A 20,620-nucleotide genomic window follows, 5' to 3' on the forward strand; every position below is an offset into this window, starting at 1 on the left:
GGGAAGAGCGCAATGATGGTGCCAACTTGGGCCAGTGAAGTAATGTCCTCCACAACTAGACTGAAGAACAAAAGGACAGCAACTTGTCTGTTCCCTCCCCCCAATTCCCCAGCACTGTTCCCATCCCTCAAATTCCCCAATAAAAATCTTTAAAAAGAAATAAGGCCAATTAGCCATCATAGATAATATAATCCTAAAACTCAAACCAAATGTGAACATCTGCAGGGCAGGTTGGATATACACGGAGAACAATGTGGAAAATCGGTAGACCGAGACTAGAAATGCTGTGCAAGAGGATAAAAAGGTAGAAAGTAATAAGGAAGATTTAGATATTAACATGTTCAAATGAATTCTGGAAGAGAGAATGAAGAAAATATAGGCGAAGTCATCCTGAAATGAATGAGAAGACATTTCCTAGAGCTAAAGAAAGATACAAGATTCCAGTCTCTATATTCTACAAGAATACTGAACAGTTTGAATGAAAAAGGCAATATTTTGATGTTGCAGATTTGGGTACCTAGCCCATGAGGTGCTGAGAAGTAACTAGGTTCCCCACCCTTACCCCTAACATTTATACTGGACATATCACTGTGTGAAAGCAGCCTTCTTTCTCTCTCCTTTTCAGTGCAATTTCTCTGTTACCTGAAATGCAAAAAGAAAAAAAAATCATTCGTTCAGAATTCATCCTTGATTCGGGGACAGTATTTGTGGTGTATGGAATTAGAAATGCCCATTTCAGGAGAGGCCTGTGGCGTAACTGGAGTTTATTAGTCTTGGTCGTGTGTGTTCATCAGAAGTTTATGCCGTTTGACACAGTCTTGGCCTGTGACAGCCTAGAGCTTTAATCCCTGCCAAATTAGAGAGGAAACCGAGATAAGGAACCATCTCTGAGATCCTTCACTGCACATAAAATGTGTGAAATGCTTAAAAAAAAAATCTCATGTAACAATCTGTTTGGATAATATTTGAATGTGTTTATTGGAGATGTTGACATTTAAGCAAGAAAATTATTGCTCACAAAGTGAAGTGGTTTGGGGATTATAAGACTCTCTGAAGAGATCACAAAAATAAAGAGCTACATAAACCAATCAATTTTTAAATTAAAATAGTATTTAATCTGGGATGCAAAATATCAATTTTGTAAGCATGGTTTGGGGCTGGCACTGGTTGAGGTCCAATGTCTCTTGAGGACTAAACAGTCCACAAGATTATTTTGTTAATTAATTCTTAGGAGACAGAATTGGACAAAAACATTTTACTTAGTAAATGAAACATATTTAATTTGGCATCTCATTCTATGTCAGTCTGTCATTAGAGGGACCCACATCAAGACTTATAACAACAGCTTTCCATCAATAATTGTTTGACATGATACTGGGTGTACCTTTCAAATTTATAATTAGGAAGACTTGGCAGATGGGACATATTGATCCATAACATAGTCAATTTTCTATTATGGAAATGAATTGCTATTTCCACTGTGAAATTATTTCTTTCAGTACCTCAGAAGAACACAATTTCCAGCAAGAAGGTAACTAAGAGGAGGTATAAATGGTAGACAAATTATAAGAGGTGCTTACCAGGACTTTCAACTCTACTCCGTTTTCAATATCCCGAGGAGATGTCAAGTTTGTTTAGCAACTTCTTCACCAAAGATTTGTTCTCAGATTCCTGCCTTAGGTCAGGAGCAGTGGATCCGATACTTATCTTACTGTTCATCTGACTAGAGTTGACATTGCTGGGAGGCATGATACAGAGAAATACAGACACAGAGCACACATGTAGGAAGCAGACACACCTGGACATAAATCTTGGCTGTGAACTGGAACACATTGCTGACTCTCTCTGAGCCTTAGATTTCTCACCTATACCTTGGAATCCATTAAATCTAAATTCATATCCTTGCACTTTGACTTGCTTGCTAGGTAGGCAAACTTATGCAGGTTATTGGACCTCTCTTAGCCTTGGTTTCCTCAACGGACGCTTGTGAGAATAAAATGAAATGGTGTATATAAATACCACAGAGCCAGGGGGCCTCACAAATTTTAGTGTCTTTCCTCTTCCCTGTGATATGTTGTATGGGCAATGTACAAGCAATGCACCAGGGCATAGACATTTGAGATCGGGATATACGGATTGCTCAGTCCTTTTAGATATCATTTCCTCTAAGAAGATATTTATACCCAAATATAATATCATATTAATGCCTCATCAGCTTGCTTCATCAATTGTTTATGGCATCTACTTGATCAAGTCAATTTCAGATATTTGTGGAGAAGCAATACACAAGGCATGATCTCCAACATCAAGAGAGTTAAATCTAGTTGGGAAGTCCCCATTCAGTCTGAGAACAAACCTAGTCATGACAATGATACTAATGTCTCCTAGAGTTGAGGGGAGCCCAGACTTTCAGGATCTCAGAAATTCTCACTGGTACCTAACTTCCACTGAAATGTATCAGGGAACACTGGGCCTGAGACTTCTGGCTGCTGCAGTCTCCCTTTCTCACTAGGAATCCAGCCAGCTGGACAAGGAGGAAGCCGTCCAGTCCTGCTCTAATCGCTGACAGTCTCATCGCCTCCACAGCCCACCTCAAGCTGAGATATTGCATGCTGTCTCCATGATAGCCATTGATATTGAAGAATGCTCAGAATCAGAATAGAGTTTAGCCACTTCCTTGGGACTTGGTTCTTGTAAATCATCTCAAGCTGGTCAAGGATGGTCAGCGATACAAAGAAGACTAGGAAAAGAGAAGGTCTGCTTGTTTGGGAGCAGTGGGAGAACCGGGAGTCAAGAGTTCTATTTTGGACATGCTCAGTTTTCATTCCTACTAAACATTCACATGGCGATGTCCAGTAGAATTTTAGATATACAGATCAGGAACTCAGAGGAGATATTTGAAATAGTGACTATAGAAAGTTAGTAGAGGCATCATTATTACATGGAGGTTAGTAGAATCATGGAATTACTAGAGATTTCCCAGGTAAACAGTGGAGAGACAGAAAAGTAATGAATCCAGGGCAAGGCTTCCGGGAAGATGGGTTTGAAGGGTCAACAAGATTTGGATGGATGGAGACAGAGAAATGCCCCCAGGGTAGGTTCAAGCATGTGAACAAAGACCTTGCAGGGCAAATTATGATGTCTTGTTTGGCAGCTAGAGAAGGTGTTACTAACTGGGTTTTCAAGCCTCATGGAGCCCATGGGTTCCACCAACTCTTTGAGGGCTGCCACATGGGGTCCAAAGAAAGACCCGCCACGTGGGTCTCTAATCCCCCATCCCTCTGGGAAATCAGATGCCATGTTGTGAAAAGGCCATGCTACCTGGAGAGGCCATATAGGTGCTCCGGATGAGTCATCCCAGCCCAAGTACTGGACGATACTTCCAGACGGCCCCAGCTCTCAGGTGTCTGAGTCGCCATAATACATCTTTTGCCCCCTGCCTGAATCCCCAACACACATAATCTGTGAGCTGAACAAAATGGTCGCCATTTTACACCACACAGTGTGGGGTGGTTTGTTAGGCAGGATTAGTGACTGAAACACCCCCCCCGTACATATAACAGGTAAACACACACATAACAGGTAAGCACACACATACACACACATGCTCACCCATGGTGGCGAGTGGGGCAAAGGTCAAAGAAGAAAGATTCGTTCGCTAACTCTCTGTCCCAGTTTCCCCATCCATCAGGTGATGGGAGGGGAGGTGAGACTCCATGCTCCCCAAGGCCCTTCCAGCTCTAAGATTCTGCTTCTGTGATCTTCTCTCCAATTAAAGTCGAGTCTGAAATCCTTCAGTTTCTCTGAGGTATATGTGACTGACAACTCGGCAGCCGTGGATGCATTTTAGACAGCATCAAAGCCTGAAGGGACAGGAATAAAGCTTTGATGGTGGGATGTCAGAGCCAGTTTTCTTTCTTGTTGTTTGTTTTTTAGGCGGTGAGGGTGAAGTGGTGGTTATCTTAAGCCTTGACATTATAACAGTATGTGTATATCATTATTATATAATTGAGTTGTATTATATACAGTGGTGGTTATTATGACATGGAGTGTTGCTCCTCCCACCCCCTCACAAGTGGTACCTGCCCTGATGCCATGGTAGAGAACTCAAAGAACTCTGCCACCTGGGGAGAAGAGCACCCCTGAGAATTCGACACTAAATCTGGGTCCATCAAATGCAGAGGATTTCAGACTTCTTTGCAGTGCAGCATTTACATTTTAGACCCTGAATCAAGGTGTTCCTGTGATAACACCAAAAAATGTTAATTTCTTCATTTGCAAGAGAAATACGCTAATGAGGAGGATTTTCATTTTCCCTCCCACGAGTTTATTTTTTTAAAACCTTTGTTGTTCACCGTCCCTTGCTGGCTAGAAAAATCCGTTCTAGCTCAAAGGAGAGGAAAATATTGGCGCAATTATGAAGTTGGGCTCTGGAGTTAGACATGGGTTCGAAAAATTGATAAAATGCATCAGCCACTTACCGCTGTGTGACTTTGGGCACATCGCTATTCTAATGCTTAATGCTGTCACCTGTAACATGGGGGTGACTATGGTTCCTCCCTCATTGGATCATGTTGGGATTAAAGGAGAGTATGCATTACGCACACATAAATGGTTAATAAAAACCTGCTGTCTTTATTAATAAACCATTCCTGTATCATTGCAGGCAAATACAAGATAGAGGCAATTTCCAAGGTGATTTTAACCTTCCAGGGAAAGTCTTAGACAAAAGAGAAGTTGTGTGTGCACATGCATGCACACCTGAGTTTTGCAAATTAAATAACTTCTCACAATAAAATTTCCAGATTGGTTAATTTTCCACTCTTCTTTTTTGATATAAAAATACCATCGAGAAAAAGAATACACTGATGCAGGAAAAGCATGGCCTTTAGAGCAGAACAAAAATGGATTCTAAATCCTGGATGAATTACTGATCTCTGAACCTTGGTGCAGACACGTATTAAGTGCCCAATAAATATTTGTGAAACAAAATTCTGAAAGTTTTATACAACTTTTTTATACTTTTTTCTTTTGGGGGATTAAATGAGACATACAGTGAAAGTACCTACCTCAGAGTTGCTAGTTGGCAACTGTTGGTTTTCTTTACCTGCACATTATTTTTTAAGTGCTTGGCATTTTTTAAGAAACTCCAAATTTGATCAGTCCTTTTCATTCTGATGAATTTCCATTCCTCTTTTTTATCCTGTGGATAACCGTGTTTTAGCTACTGAGCCGGTTTTACTGAATACACTCACTCTATTCCACTCTAGGGATTCTCGAACAACGACATGCTGTGTGGATAAAGTAATGGTGCTTCTCAAGGAACTCAGCAAGCTGCATGTATATTAATCCTCATCGTTGTGAAGAAAGTAGGAAACACATTATTTTTCATGGACTTCAAAGATAGCTGAGGCTGCTTATATCATGGCCACACATACCTTGAATCCGATGTCTCTTTTATAATCATGGAGCCTGAGACCGTCATGGAATCATTAGACTCCCTTCCTCCTGGTGATAAATTTAGATCTCCGTGACGTCCTGAAAGAAGACCATGGAGTTCATCTTTAAAATTAAGGAGAAGTGGGGGAAGGTTCCTGTGATCTGTTTTTAATGCTCAGCAATTTCTACTCTTCCACTTAAGAAGCAACTAAATTCACATCACATGGCTCACCTTCCTGCCATAAATCTGGTGATCAATCTAAAAGCCCCCCCCCGCCCCCCATCTGCCAGCCATTTCCTAGGTAACCAATCCCTAGCGACTTTAATGGACAGCTCATAATGGACAAACCGGCGAGAGAAAGGAAAAACCTGTCGTTTTGTACTTTATTCTCGATATGTTTAAATAATTAAAAACACCATCAAGAAACTAATCCATAGATAAAACGACATGTAAAATATGAGTGCTTAGTGCTTTTCTACTGTCATTGATTCACTCGAGAGGAGAAAGAACCATTTACTCAAGACTTTACTTGTCCTAAAAGAAATTTCTCCCAACCTTTGCAATGAAGTTATCAGGCCAGATCTTGTTGCGTGGATAAGTTACAAATGGGCATGAGCTAAATATCAGCACTAATAACCTCTAAGTTTCCTTTTAATCTGGAAATAGCATAAACAGACTCTTTCTGGAATGCACTTTGGATTAAATTTAGTAGCTCAAGGAAGCTTAAAGGTTAAAGCATCCATCTGGGAGTCAGTCCTCAGTGACTCCTGGATCCGGCATACAGCAGTGCATGACCTTTGGAGAGGAAACGTAATCTTTCTGAGCCCCTAGTTATTCATTTTTAACATGAGGGTAATGGAAATAAACCGTATCTCATCGGGCTATTTGGATGCTTAAATCAGGTAGCGCAGGCAAAGCATCTAATGCAATGCTGGTCACATAGGAAGCACTTAGCAAAGGTTAGAAATAAGTAAACAACAGAATCACCTCCTTCTATGTAAATACTTTCCAAGTGTCAGGCACTAGGTTAAGGTATTTAGACACATGAAAACACCAGAGCAATAAATAATTACATAGTTCTTGAGTTAAAAGAAAGAAAAGCATTAATGCTGAACTAGCAACAGCAGCATCATAGACAGCAAGCATATGTTGAGCACCTTCTGTGTGCAAAACAGAGTCGTGGATGAAGAGAACATGGGCTTTAGAAGCAGAGAGAAGAGCATTCAAATCTGGTTTCTTCCTTATTAGCAGTGACACCATGGAAAAACCACCTACCCTCTCATGTTCAAAATGGGCTCATGGTTGCAATCGACACTAACAGACTCGGCCATCTTAACCAAAAGAGCAGTCTATTGGAAGTGCTTGGGACACTTAGGGTCAAGGAGAGACTGAAAAATCAGTTTGGAAAACTGGTAAAGGTTTGGGAAGGTTCCAGACTGCTAGGCAGAGAGAACCACGGAGAGATCACACAGCGGCAGTGGTCTGGATAAATGTCATTGGTGCTGCTGGCGTGAACAGGCCCTACAACTGATTCATGTTGTTGGGTCACTGGCTCCAGATTCAAAGTCCTGGGCTAGGACTGCTACGTCACTCACATGCTGCTGTGGCTCTGTCAGGATGAAAGAGGCCTCTTCAGTCTTCATCACTGGTGTGTGTGTGTGTGTGTGTGTGTGTGTGTGTGTGTGTGTGTGTGTGTGTGTGTATGTGGAATGCTATCTCCACCGTGACCTTGCATACTGAGCTATCCCATAAATGGAAATTGGGCACCAAAACACCAAACGCCCTCATAGGAATAATGATACAAAATATTGCAAACTTGTTGTGAGGATGAAGGAACTAAAGTCTTTAAAGAGTATATCATAATGCCTGGCATGTAGATGGCGCTCAATAACCGGAAGCAATTATTATTAGACATTCAAAGTATAGCCTCTGGAACACAACAGACTTTAATTGCCCACCTGTTCTGTGCCTGACCCTACCATAGGCTGAGGCTAGACTAGTGATAATACAGGTTCATATAGGCATTATGTATACTCCTAATAAGATGACAGAGCAATGGGGAAGGCAGAGAAGTCAACGAATCATAATAGTGATTCGAAATAGCCGTGAGGAGGACCGCATGTAAAGTGCTCTGGGTTCTCAAAGGGGAGAACCATCCATTCTGTCTTAGACGGCTGGAGAAAGTGGGAAGAAAAAAGAACTCTTCGTTGAAATGGTGGCATTTGAGCCCGGAAGGTACTCTCCTCTCCATCTCTCCTGAGCACCTCCGGAGAGGTGCTGCTTCCAATGAAACAGCCTCGCTACTTACGTAATCCAAAATGCAGACGGAAAGCTGTGAATAAGGAAAAGTTCTGGAAGGGAGCCTTCCCAGTGGGCAAAAAGTTGTCAAAGGTATTCTTACATTCGCCTTCTTCTTTTTTATTTGCCACTGTCATACTGATGTCATGCCCAGGGGAACACTTTTCCTCCTTAACTGATGGTCTTGCTCCAAGTGTCCGTTGTATTGTGTGTGTGTGAGTTTTGACCCCTGGATTGTGTAACAGGAGGCCCTCTTATTAACAGCTTCAAGTCCCGTGTTCTCTAAGATGCAAAGCGGCTGGAGAAATAGGCAGGTCTGCCAACAGTAGTAGTTTCCTGTGGTGAGAGAGTAGAGAATGGAGGTCAGGTAGCCCTGGGTTTAAGTCTAGGCCAGCCTGTTACTAAATTGGGTAACCTTGGGCAACTTACACTGGGGGCCTCAGAGTTCAATACATAGAATGTCTGGAAGAAGGGTTGGCCCTGAAAAACAGATTATAACTAAGGCTTCTCTGACTGTTGAACAGTGATTTCTTCTGCAGCCTTCTCTCACATTCAAACTAAATGAGCACAACTGTGGATCAAAAACAGTGGGCCACCTGTGTTAGTAAATAAAGTTTTATTGAAACACAGCCATGCTCATTCCTTTACTTTATCCTCTAGGGCTGCTTTCACACTACAGTGCCTGAACTGAGTAGCTACAACACACACAGTATGGCCCACAGAACCTAGAATATTTACCACCTGGTTCTTCACAGAATAAGTTTGCCTGCCCCTGGTCTAATCATCAGTGAAATATATTTATGTGCTGTTTATGATAATGAGGGTCTTTTGTCATTTGAAACTCCCTCCTCCACATTGAGATGTTAAGTTCTTTGAAGCTAAACCATCTCATGTAGTTTTTCCTCTAATAATACTATTTCACCTTCACTTCTTACTTGCCAAAGAACCCTGATGTGTGAGCTATCGTTTCCAACAGAGTCTAGTATAGTATTAAGCAAACAGAAGACACTTGAAAAATATTTGACTGAGTGATTGCCTTTCTCTATTTCAAGCTTGAAGCAATTGGGCCAATGGTTATTTTTGTCACTGATGTGATAGGTCATGAAGACCATCAGAAATCTCTATATCAAATGGGGACAGAATATTTCAAACCATTGTATGAAATGGCGCTTTTTTTTGGTAACATTTCCAGTTGTCACCAGTTTCCATCCAAATCCTTTATAAGCATTTTGTGGTCCTTCCCACCAGAGACAGAGCTGTGCCTGTAGAAAAGAACAATGTGTAGAGTCAGACTTGAGCTAAAATTCCAGTTTGGCCACTTCCTGGCATTGAGGCATTGGCCATACAGCTCATGTTTCAGTATCAGGTAGAATCTAGACAAGTCAGAAACATGTTCTTCATTTCACTCATGTGTCTAAGTCTGACTTTTCCACCTATCAGCTCCACAGAAACAATAGTTTTGAACTTACCGGTTCCTGAGAAACCATATTGGTGGATTATCATTTACAACTACAGACAAGGGCACAGATCAACCTAAGGTCAGGTAAATTTGCTAAGAAACAAACAATCAAAAAACAACGATGAGAAGCAAACTGTTCAAGGCAAAAGATAAGGGATGTCGTGACATGTGCATGCCCATCTGTGAAGCTCTGGAGTGATGTGACATTTCTTGTCATTGATTTGACTGGCTTACAGCTCTTCTATATAATAAATAACAAAGCTCTCAATACTATTGAGTATTCCATTTCAGCACAGTGTACAGTTAATTTTAATAATGCTTTCGAGTTATTTTGTGCTTATTATCATATAAGCCAGGAGGACCTCTCTCTTTTTTTAATAATTGAATTTACCAAGGAGATTTCATTACAAAAACAAGCTGAACATAGTCCAACTACTTAGGATTGTGGCTAAATGTAAACCCGAGGTTGAAGATTTTAAATGGGAGATTTATGTAATTATTTTTAGTTAATTCTGTCTTTATTCCAGGGGTTGGATGCTTCATTGTTGGAATCTTGTATTGATTGCATGCCTTTTTTTGTCGGATAATTTATAAAAGAGCCTCTGAAAGAGATTATGTAGCTGGAAACAAGACCAAGTGTGGAAGGGATGTTTTTCAACTACAGAAGAAGGTGGCATAGTCACAGTTCTGGACACTTTTGCAGGTGACCAAATGCATGAATTGTCTTCCCTGCAATCATATATGTGGCAGCAAGATGAATTTTTATATTTATATTTGAATATGGAAGGATTTTAGATTACGATAATTCATTTAAAATTAAATAATGAACCATGAAGATTTCAACTTAAGCACTCTTCAGAGCTTTTATAATGATGAGTCTTGGCTTATAAATAATAATCATCTCTCCATGGCACTTATCTATTTGATCATCACAATGATCCTACAAGATAGGCAGGGCAGGCATTAAAATACCTATTTTATAAAGAAAGAAGGTGAGCCTCAGGGAAAGCAAGACCTTTCCCCATGCATACAGCTGGGTTTTGAACACATATCTGACTTCAAATCCTTTGGGGCTCCCAGTGCTTTATAGAGGAGCCATCCTCTGCTCCTCGAGAGAGGGACAAGCCTGATCTTTACAATTATCCTGTGATCCCCCTCCCTACTCCATTCCAAAGTCTATCCAGCTTCTGACTTTTTCTTTGGTTCTGTCTTTCAGCTCTAGTCTGTACCCTCCCATTGGGAACCATTATAAAATTTAACCTCTCTCTTTGTGGCCAGATTTCTGGCTCCTTGTCATTTTAGGGTAACTATCCAGCCCTATCCAACCCTGCAGCTAGACCTGAGTCTATTGCTCTCTACCCTTGACAGTTGAGTGCCTGATCTAATTAGCAGTCTGGGCTGCAAAGAGTGTCTGCATTCCATTTACTCTGGGAGTTTCTGTTCAGAGCCTAGGAGGAGACGAGAGTTCTGTCTGAGGGTCAGAGACAGAAAATTGATGAAGACTATGAAGAGGATTTTCTCCATCTGACTGGCCACTGGCGCCAGTGTTGGTCCCTATGGCTAGAGGAATAGGACAGATAGGCTTGTTTTCATGAGAAATTTTGTGAGGCTCTGAGCAAAATCCAAACTGTTTTGGATCCTAGTATAGTCATTTGTTCAGTAAATATTTAATGAGCAACTACTGTGTGCCAGACGTTGTTAATAGACACTGAAGATACATCAGGGAATGAAACAGGGAAAAAAATGACTGTTCTCAAAGAGCTTCCATTCTTGTGGGAGACACAGACAATACCCATATAAATAAAAATACACTGCCCCCCCCCTTATCCATAGTTTCACTTTCTGTGGTTTCAGTTGCCCACAGTCAACCATGGCCTGGAAATATTAAATGGAAAATACCAGAAATAAACAATTCATAAGTTTTAAATTGCATGCTGTTCTGAGTAGCATGGTGAAATCTCACGCCATCCTGCTCTGTCCTGCCCAGGATAATGAATCGTCCCTTTGTCCAACATCTCCACACTTTATCTGCTACCCATCCATTAGTTACTTAGTGTTATCTAGGTTTACAGGTCTACTGTCGGGATATTGCAGTACTTGTGTTCAAGTAACCCTTATTTTACTTCATAATGGCCCCAAAGCACAAGAATAGTGATGCTGGCAATTTGAATATGCCAAAGAGAAGCTGTAAAGTGTATATATGCATAGGGAAAAGCATAGTATGTATTAGGTTCGGTACTATCCACGGTTTCAGGCATCCACTGGGAGTCTTGGAGCATATCCCCCGTGGATAAGGGAGAGCTACTGTATATATATATTTTAGTCTTCCAATCCTTGAACATGGTATATGTTTCTATTTATTTAGTTACTGTATTTCCCTCAGCAATGCTCTGTAATTTTTAGTGTACAGATCTTGACTTTTGTTGTGTTTAGTTCTAAGTACTTTATGTTTTTTAAAACTATTGTAAATAGAATTTTAAAATTTCATTTTTCAACTAATTCCTGCCAACAGATACAACACAGTTGATTTTTTTTATATTAACCATACGCCATGCAATCTCATTAAATTTACTTACTATTCCTAGTCATTATTTTGTGGATTCCTTAGACTTCCTATGTAAATAACCATGACACCTGCAGGTAGAGACAGCTTTACTTCTTCCTCTCTGATCCTTATGCCTTTTATTTCTTTATCTTGTCTTATTGCAAAAGCTAAGTTGTCCAATATGATATTAAATAGAGTGGTGACAGTGGACATTCTTGCCTTCTTTTTAATCTTATAGGAAAAAACGTTCAATATTTCACTATTAGTTGTGATGTTATTTGAATTTTTTAAATAAGGTCTTTTACAAGACTGAAGAGGTTTTCTTCTGTTCCCAGTCTGCACAGAGATTTCATCATGACTACTCGTTGACTTTTGTCAAATATGCTTTTGCATCTATTGAAATGTTCATAGGGTTTTTCTTATTTATTCTGCTAATATTATGCATTATACTGAATTTTAAAACACAGATATATAGGAAAAGTTGTAGAATAAATTCTGTAAAGAGCAAAAACCAAGTTAAAGGGAATAAGTGTTGTTTCAAACAGAAGGGGCAAGGAAGGTCTCTCTGAAGAGAAAACATTTGAGCAAAAACCTAAATGAAGTGAGGGAGCAAGCGATGCAAACACACGAGGAAGCATCATTCCAGGCACCAAATGGTAAAAGACAGGTTTGAAGGGATGACCAGGGGGCTGATCATATAAGCCTTTGGAGGCCATTGGAAGGAGTCTGGAATTTTATTCTGAGTACCCAGGGGAATCGTTAGTAAGTTTTTAGCAAAAAAAAAAAAAAAGCACCATGAACCGATTCATGGTTTTAAAAGATCATTCTGCCTGTTGTGTGGAGAACTGAATATAAGTGGCAAGAGTGGAATGGGGAAATCTTCAGGTGACTGCTATATTATGTCACAAGGGATTATAGCATCCTGGTTAGAATGGTAACAAATGAGGTAATGAAAAATGGCGTTTTGTGTTGCTGTTGCATTGAATCTGGGATTAAGGGAAAGCAAAGATTTAAGGAGAACTCCTAGGGTTTGGGGCCTGAGAAACTGGATGTTGGGAAATGGAATCAAGAGATCTGCTTTTGCCATTTAGACACTCGCCTCTTTAGGTGAATGTCAAATAGATATCTGGGTATACAATTCAGGAGCTCAGAGGAGCGGTGAGGAGAGAGAGAAAAAATTGCAAGTTGAAAAAAATACTGGTGATATTTAATCCCATGGGGCTAGGTGAGTTCACGGAGGATATGAGAGTGAAGAGAGCTGAGTACTGCAGAATCCAGCACATGCAGAGTCAGGAAGAGGCAGAAAGGCCAGTAAAGGATATTGAGAAGGGGCAGCCAGTGAGGCAGGAGGAAAATAGGAGTGGGGTGGCTCGGAAGCCAAGAGAAGAAAGGGTTCCGAGAAAGGGGAAGTGATTCGCTGTGCCCAACGCTCTTGAGAGGCCAAGTGAGATAAAGATCAAAAACTGACCATGGGTTTTGGCAGAAAGTCATTAGTAACCTTGAAAAGAGCAGTGTCAATGAAGGGAGGTGGGGGTAGAGGAGGGAGAACCTAAATGGATAGGTTGAATAAGAGAGCGATTTAGAGTGACTGGGATGAGTAGATTGGAGACAGAAAATATAAACAATTTTTTTTACAGGTTTTACTTTAAAGGAGAGCAAAAAAATTACTCAGGCTGGAGATAGAAAATGTAGCCTTGTTTAGTTTTGTTTAAATACCATTGGGCCGGCCGAGTGGCTCAGTTGGTTAAGAGCTCGCTCGAGTGCGAGCTCTGAGCAACAGGGTCACCGGTTTGATTCCCGGCCCGAGCTGAGCTGCTGCTGAGCTCCTAACAGGGGGCAGGATGGCTCGGCTAATAAATAAATAAATAAATAAATAAATAAATAAATAAATACCATAGGTGTTTCCCACATGTTTACATGCTGATGGACATGCGTCAGTACAAAGGGAGAAGTTGATGATGCAAGAACTAGACGGGATACATGAAGGAGCAGCAGAGTCTGCGAATAATGGGTCAGGGTGGGACCCAATGCCCAACCACAGCGACTGGCCTGACTCAGGAGCTGGGCAGCTTCGTCACTGTCTCAGCAGAGATGGCAGAGTTATAGAGAAAGCGACAAAGGTTGATGGGCAGATTAGGACGCGGCAAGATGAGGCAGTCCTTTTACTCCTGATAGCATCATCTCAGCGAGAGGAGAGGTGAGGTCATCAGCTAGAGTGAAGCGGCCGGAGCAGTACTAGAAGTCTAAGCGGGGAGGGGATGAGGGGACAAATGAAATAGTATTCTTAAAGGTAAGAGAATGACTGGACCAGGGAAATCCAGTAGAACTGCCAGGCAGTGCTAAGACCTACCTATGACTTGTCATAATCTGAAGTGAGTTCCATCAGCAGGGATGTGCGTTTCTCTACCTCCATGTTCTGCTACTTAGTTTGCGAAGCCAAGTCCATGGAGTGTGGTGTTGGAGTCTGGCAGGCTGGTTCAGCAGAGGTGACATGAGGAGCAAGGAAAGCAGGGTATATACAAGATGTTAATTGCGGGGATGTTATCTAAGCTGAGTGAAGGGGGATATGATAGAGAACAAAACAGGGTTTGCAATAGAGGCCTTAATGAGGTCAGGGAGGGCCGGCCGAGTGTCGCGTTGGTTAAAAGTTGGCTTGGGATGCCAGCTCTGAGCAGCAGGGCCCTGGTTCGGATCCCACATGAGGGCCAGTGACACTGCCCTCTACAGCTAGGATGGTGAACAACAGCTCGACCTGGAGCTGGGCTGCCTGAGTTGCCGGTGATGACATAGGCTGCAGCCCCTGCTGCAGTGGGTTGCCATAAGCTACCACATGTGGCCAGCAGCCAGCATGAGCAGCCGGCAGCTGGTGTGAGTTGCCGTGAGCGGCCATCCAGAGGCCGGCTACCGATCTGCCTCACCTGGGAAGAGCACAATGATAACACCAACATGGGCCAGTGAACCGACATCCTCCACAACTAGACTGAAGAACAAAAGGACAGCAACTTGTCTGTTCCCCTTCCCCGATTCCCCAACGCTGCTCCCCTCCCCCAATTCCCCAATTTAAAAAAAAAATGAGGTCGGGGAAGTGTTTGTGGGGTGAGGGTGGGGCAGGAGTCAGGTAAATGAACTGGAAAAACAGAAACTGTTTACCAACAAGTAGGATGCTTACATCAAGAATTTGAAGATGGTTCTGCTATTGGTAACGACACGGGGTAGGGTATAACTGTGTGACAAGATGCGTGAGATCTGGTGGAGGAGTAAATTGTTTGAAGTGAGAGGGTGTGGAAATCAAGGACGGAGGCCTGGAGGCTGGAAGGATCATTTGCCTAGATGTAACCCTCAGAGTCTGCACAGTGTCCTGCTCTCAGATACCTGCACAGTTCACTTCCGGTCAGGCCAGCTTTCTCGCACGATCCTGTCATGGCTGTTCCTCCTCCTTCCTCTGTTGTATCTTTCTATAGTATTTATCACCAGCCAACATGCTGTACAGATATTTGTGTTTTTGTCACTACCCCCCTCCATGAACCAAGGACTTTATTAGCTTTGGTTCACAGATGTGGCTTTAGAAGCGAGGGGCGCTGTGTCTGGAAGAGACCAAGAGAAACCCCAAAGACATCTATCTTGTCTCCTAGTTTGGTGATCCTTGAAGAGTGAGAATAACAACTCGCTCTTGATAGGGTTACCAGGGAGGTGGTGCTACAGTAACGAGAGGAAGGGGACACACAGAGAAGGGGTGCCAAATGCAGATTTTTTTTTTTGAACACAGAGGATAGAGTGAAAAGGAACAGGGATGGGTGTGAAATTGGGTCAAGTTAAGGGATATGCAGGACAATTTGGATTACGTCCAGGAGACCAGGGGTGGCCAGAGAGACTTCAGAGTGTGGTGGTCACTGAAGTCACAAAGGATGGAGAGCACAGAGGGATCAGCGCTGGGGGTCTTATCAGGGAAGGCGAGTGATCAATTTTCATTATGGACTCCCTTTAGGAATTAGCCTAGTGGACAGTTAGCTGTGGAGAAACCATTGTACCAAGAGCTCACAGATTCCTGAGGGCCTCCTCAAATACTGTGGGGGGGGGGGTGACTTCATGATGTATCTCTGCCCACCTCTGCCGGAAGCTCACACCCTAAGTCCTGGCAGTTTGGAAATACTGGGTCACTCCACCCTTGCATAGACCTAGGTGTACTCATGACGGGGAGGTGGAATGGCGATAGCTGTGGGATCTGTAAAGCAGATTGCAGGGTGGTAGAGATGAATGATGAGGGCTGGAGCAGAAGAAGGAGATCATCCTTTTAAGGATTCCCCCCAAATGACCCATATTCCTGTGTGAGAAGATAAGTCATGGAGAGCTTCAGAGTCACTGCAATTTGGGCATAAGTGTGAAGTGGCCCCATCCTATAATCATGGATGGATGAGGCCAGGGGACAGAGAAGTTACAGGCAACAGTTCCAATATCTAGCGTCTTTGCAAAGCCTTCCCCCTCTATAACTCACTTCTTGTTTCGTCTCTTAAATATATATAATTTGCCTTTTTTAAAACTTTCCCTTGAGCAGAGGTGGTCCATAAGCTAGATTTCAAAGGCTATCTCAGTTTGCAGAGCTCCCCAGGCTTGAGATGTCTTCACAAAGTAAGTTAGAAAGTGGAGATTCATGGGCTGTCACATACAGTTGGTCAAATTCTGCACTAAGGCACCCAGAACAGGGAGCGCCATTTACTGATTTGAACAAAAGCACCATGGGGGCAACGGCAGTCCTGAGTCAATAAACTTGAAAGCAGAACCACAGCATATGTCCAAGAAGCAGCCGAACACTTTTTATTGGTGTAAAGGACCTCATTCATGGGAAGAGATTCAGGGGAAAGGTGGGGAAAGAGACCCAGTTATCTGAATGGTTCTCAGCATTCTTAGAGGACAGCCTTTTGAACTAGTCTTTCCAAAAAGGCAATTTACGATACTTTATCTTCAGTCCTGCATGGAGTGGAGAGTCTCTCAGCATCTCTTCTAGCTCTAGTAACACGTTTGCTGTTGTGTTTCCCTTCCCTTTCTGAGGGTTAGGATCATAATCTAATTCATCTTTGCATTCCTAGTACTTGGCCCACAGTGGACACTCAGTATATGCTTGTTGAACTAACTTAAACATGCTACGTGTAATAATGTGAAGTTTCAATTCAAAAGTCTGAGCTCAGGATCTTAATACTACAGGATCAGAACGGATACTATTATAAAAATAATGAGTTTTCATTGAGAGCACTTTATGAATGATATTATTTAATCCTCACAGCATAGTCTATAAGGTAGATAATGTTACTGCCTTCTCGTCTACAAATCATAATCATCATCATATATGTCGAGTTTAATATGTGACAGGCACCTGTTCCCAGCACTGTTACTTATATTAATGAATTAAAGCCTCTCAACAAACCTTTGAGGTAGATACTGTCATTATCCCGTGTTACTGAGAGCAAAACTCAGTTGTAGGTAATGCATTTACTAAGGAGCAGTAAGGCTCACGTAATTAACCAATAAATTATATTGCCTCCCCAGATCCTCTGGCCAAAATAATAAACATTTCAGGACCTTTTAAAGCATCTCTATTGATCTTGTCCCCAAATCAATATCATTCTGAACCCCGAATCTAAGCCTATGAGTTCTTGGGAGAGGGGAGAGGGACAAGAAATAGGAACGTGAGTCTTTGAATGCATTTAATCCCAATGAAGCATTGATGGGAGGAAAAATACCAAGAGTTTAGAAATGTTATTGCAAAGCCTGACTGCTCCCTTTCAATGATCGGTGTGCCACCCTCACAGGAAGCGGCTTGAGTATAGATTTCCCATTTGGTCATTAACACCCATTATCTCACTCCCCCCACGGACTTGCCAAATTTACTTTTAACTGCTCTCAGCACTGAGACAGAAGGGGGGCACGATAATGAGTCTGCACAATGCATAATTATTACAAATGAGCAGAGATAAACTACACCTGTCAAAATAAATGATCAGCATCCTAAATCGCTGGGTTCTCCATTTACTGTTTTGTAAACTTGAGTTATCCACCCTTGCTAATTCTCCCACTGCTGTTCCCAAGACCTTTCTTCCCTGATTGGAGCCCCTAGAGTTAGCTCAGAAGGTGCTTGTCGCCCCCAAATTCTTCTGAGGATTAGAGAAAAGCTTGAAGGAAATCGTTCCTGCAGGAGAGGAATTACTAAATAGCTAGAGTTCCCTGAAAGGATGTCAGACACGGGCTGGCTCTCTGTGGCTCTGTCGATCAACGTTCAGCCTTTCAATAAAAGCCCCTTTTTGTTCTTTTCCTAAGGTTCTGCAGAAGTGACAAAAAGACAATGGCCACATGGCACAGAAGTCAAGCTAATTTTAAGTGTAACTGTGTTTAAGGAATGTTCAGCCGACAGTATTTTGGAGGCAGAAACACTCATTTTCATAGTCTCTGAAGTTCAAATTCAACAAACAAAACTACTGACTGGTCCTACGTGTCTGTGTCTATACAGCGTAAAATAATTGTCTATGTGGCTTTTAATGATAGTACATTGATGCATTTTCCTGCAAATTTACTTTCTTACTATTGGGGTGTATTGGTCAGGATTCTCAGGATGCGAGCAACAGAAATAAAGAAGGGAGTTTTGTCAGGACAATGAGGTCACTCAGTAAATCAGAGATGGAACTGAACAGACAGGAAGCCGGGCAACTCTCCACAGGGACATTTTGGGAACAGGGACACAATCAGATTCACTTTAGTACCACCCATTCCCTCAAGAGAGGATCTGATTGACCTTGACAGAGACATGTGTCCACCTGCAAGGGTGGGTGAGCAGGATACTGTGAAAAGTGAACCCATAACCAGAGGAAGGGAAAATAAGAAAAACAAAACAAAAAAATGTACCTCCCACTGTGTTTGGTTTGTTGCTCCGTACAGAAACCTTCCGAGTTCCAGAAAGTAGTCCCTGTTGCAACACACACTCTGGCCCAAGACACAGGTCTGTTTTTCTTTGAGTTCTTGGGTGACAAGCAGCTCGAAGAAAAGAAGGGCAAGAGGTGTTCAGTGCATGAGGCCATTCAGACAACGCTGAGTCCACGGATTGGCTCCTTGTTGGTCTGGGCTGTAGATTCGGAGTGTAGGGAGAATAACTGAGGAGCTGACTTCTATTTACCAAACACCCCGTAAGACTTCTTAGTCTAAAATCTGTCTCACACACCCTCAATCACTGGTGATCCTGTGGTTAGCTTCACTTTGGGGATGAATATATCCAAGGATGATATTCGAAACCTATAATAATCTGCATGGCACAGCCCCCCTAACCCCAGATCAGATTCAGACTCTGCTGTGCCAGGAAGCTGCTGGATTGTGAGAGGTTCAAAGTCTTTAGGGGAGAAGGTGGGCTGGCCAGGATATTGGTAGGGGCACTCAGGGGTCTCAGCAAAGCAGCTGTTGACTGGCCAGTACAGAATATGTCAGTGTTTTAACAACTGGTGCGGCTGTGCTGGTGAGTGTCTGACATCAGCCCTGTATGTAGCCTTTGGAAGACTTCACCTCATAGATCTTTGGGTTCTTTGAACAGAACATATCTAAGAGCAATCTTAGTGGTTGGAAATTATGATTGAGGAGAAAGAAATAGAGGAGATTAAGAAAAAAATGTTGTGAAAGAGAAAGACACAGATATATCCCAGCACCAACCAGAGCTTTCTCCTTATGCCAGGGGAGGACCCACCTGGCCTCGGGGACCCTGCCCTCTCCCCCACAGCTGCAGTCTCTTGAGGCCCACCTGTGGTCCGGCTCTCAGGAGCGCGCTGGGCGCTGTAGTCTGGAACTTGACCTCAGACTCTTTTGCTGCATATCTGAGTTGAACTAGTTGGTTCTGTTGGCTAGTTGGACTCCAGTCCTATTCTTGAGCTATAGTCCCCATGGAGTGACCTTATATTGAGATACTACAGCCATCCTTTGTCCCCTGTAACTGGCTTCTATTCCAATAATGTGCTTAGTATTACATTGCCAACCTCCGATGGGGACATGGCCTGCTATGCACCATTTCCGTGCCATTCATCCATTTGTCCGCTCACCCACATTCCCTGGGGATTCTGAGATTAATCAAACACAATCCTTGCCCTTGAAGAACTAAAAATCCCACTTTTGAGCCCTACCCTGTGCCTACCCGAGCAGGCACGGACTACCTGCTCTTGGGCCTCTTAGAAAGTGACCATTTACTTGGATATCTGGGTGTGGCCATGTCTAAAATTGCCAAAGCTGTACCCCCAGCATGTGTTGGGAACCTGAGTACTGGGGTGGTCGCTGTGGATTGGAGAACTTGGGTAGGAAGAGTCACTCTTCCTTTAGCACCAGATGTCCCAATCCCAAACCCCAAATGAAATTAGTTTCTCTCTCTTAACTCTCTCACCTTCCCTGGTATGACTAAGTAACCAGGCACATCTGTTGGGTTGTCTGAAAAATCATGACACGTTTTTGCAACGAAAAACAGAAAAAACACGTTATGACTTTTCCGACAACCCTATAGCTATCCCCCCATATATAGCACCCTTTAACTCCTCCTAAGTTCCTGGTCCATCATCATTGTGGGGACTCTTGTATTTTCCCAGTTCCTTGGGAATGTCAAGGCCAAGGGCTGTATTAATCTGTACAAAATATAGGCTTTACTATAAAAAGTACAATATCAGCTTACAGAGGTCACCATAAAAAAAAAGCATCACCAAAAATAGGTTATTAATTCAGAAGATGCCTGATTTTGGAATGTCCTACTTTGTTACCCTAAATTTCAGACTTTGTTATATCCACGCCTGGCTGCTATACGGTTATCATAGTATTTACAGAATACGGGAAATTGGAAGAAATGTGTTTGAAGGTATGTTTGTCCTTC

The 20,620-nt window shown here is 42.4% G+C and overlaps 1 long non-coding RNA gene across 1 annotated transcript in view; it reads right to left on the reverse strand.

The window, feature by feature from the left end:
• Positions 1-5,451: 5,451 nt before the first annotated feature.
• LOC109382840 (uncharacterized) overlaps positions 5,452-20,620 on the reverse strand; it is a 38,755-nt gene continuing 23,586 nt past the window's right edge. The window contains exons 3-5 of the long non-coding RNA XR_002123999.1: positions 8,891-9,000; positions 7,842-8,074; positions 5,452-5,538 (exon numbers count right to left, since the gene is read on the reverse strand). This is a non-coding gene — a long non-coding RNA (uncharacterized LOC109382840). The remainder of the gene's footprint in view (positions 5,539-7,841; positions 8,075-8,890; positions 9,001-20,620) is intronic.

The sequence above is a fragment of the Hipposideros armiger genome, unplaced genomic scaffold (genome assembly GCF_001890085.2).
Source record: "Hipposideros armiger isolate ML-2016 unplaced genomic scaffold, ASM189008v1 scaffold_71, whole genome shotgun sequence".
In the NCBI taxonomy this organism is placed as follows: domain Eukaryota; kingdom Metazoa; phylum Chordata; class Mammalia; order Chiroptera; family Hipposideridae; genus Hipposideros; species Hipposideros armiger.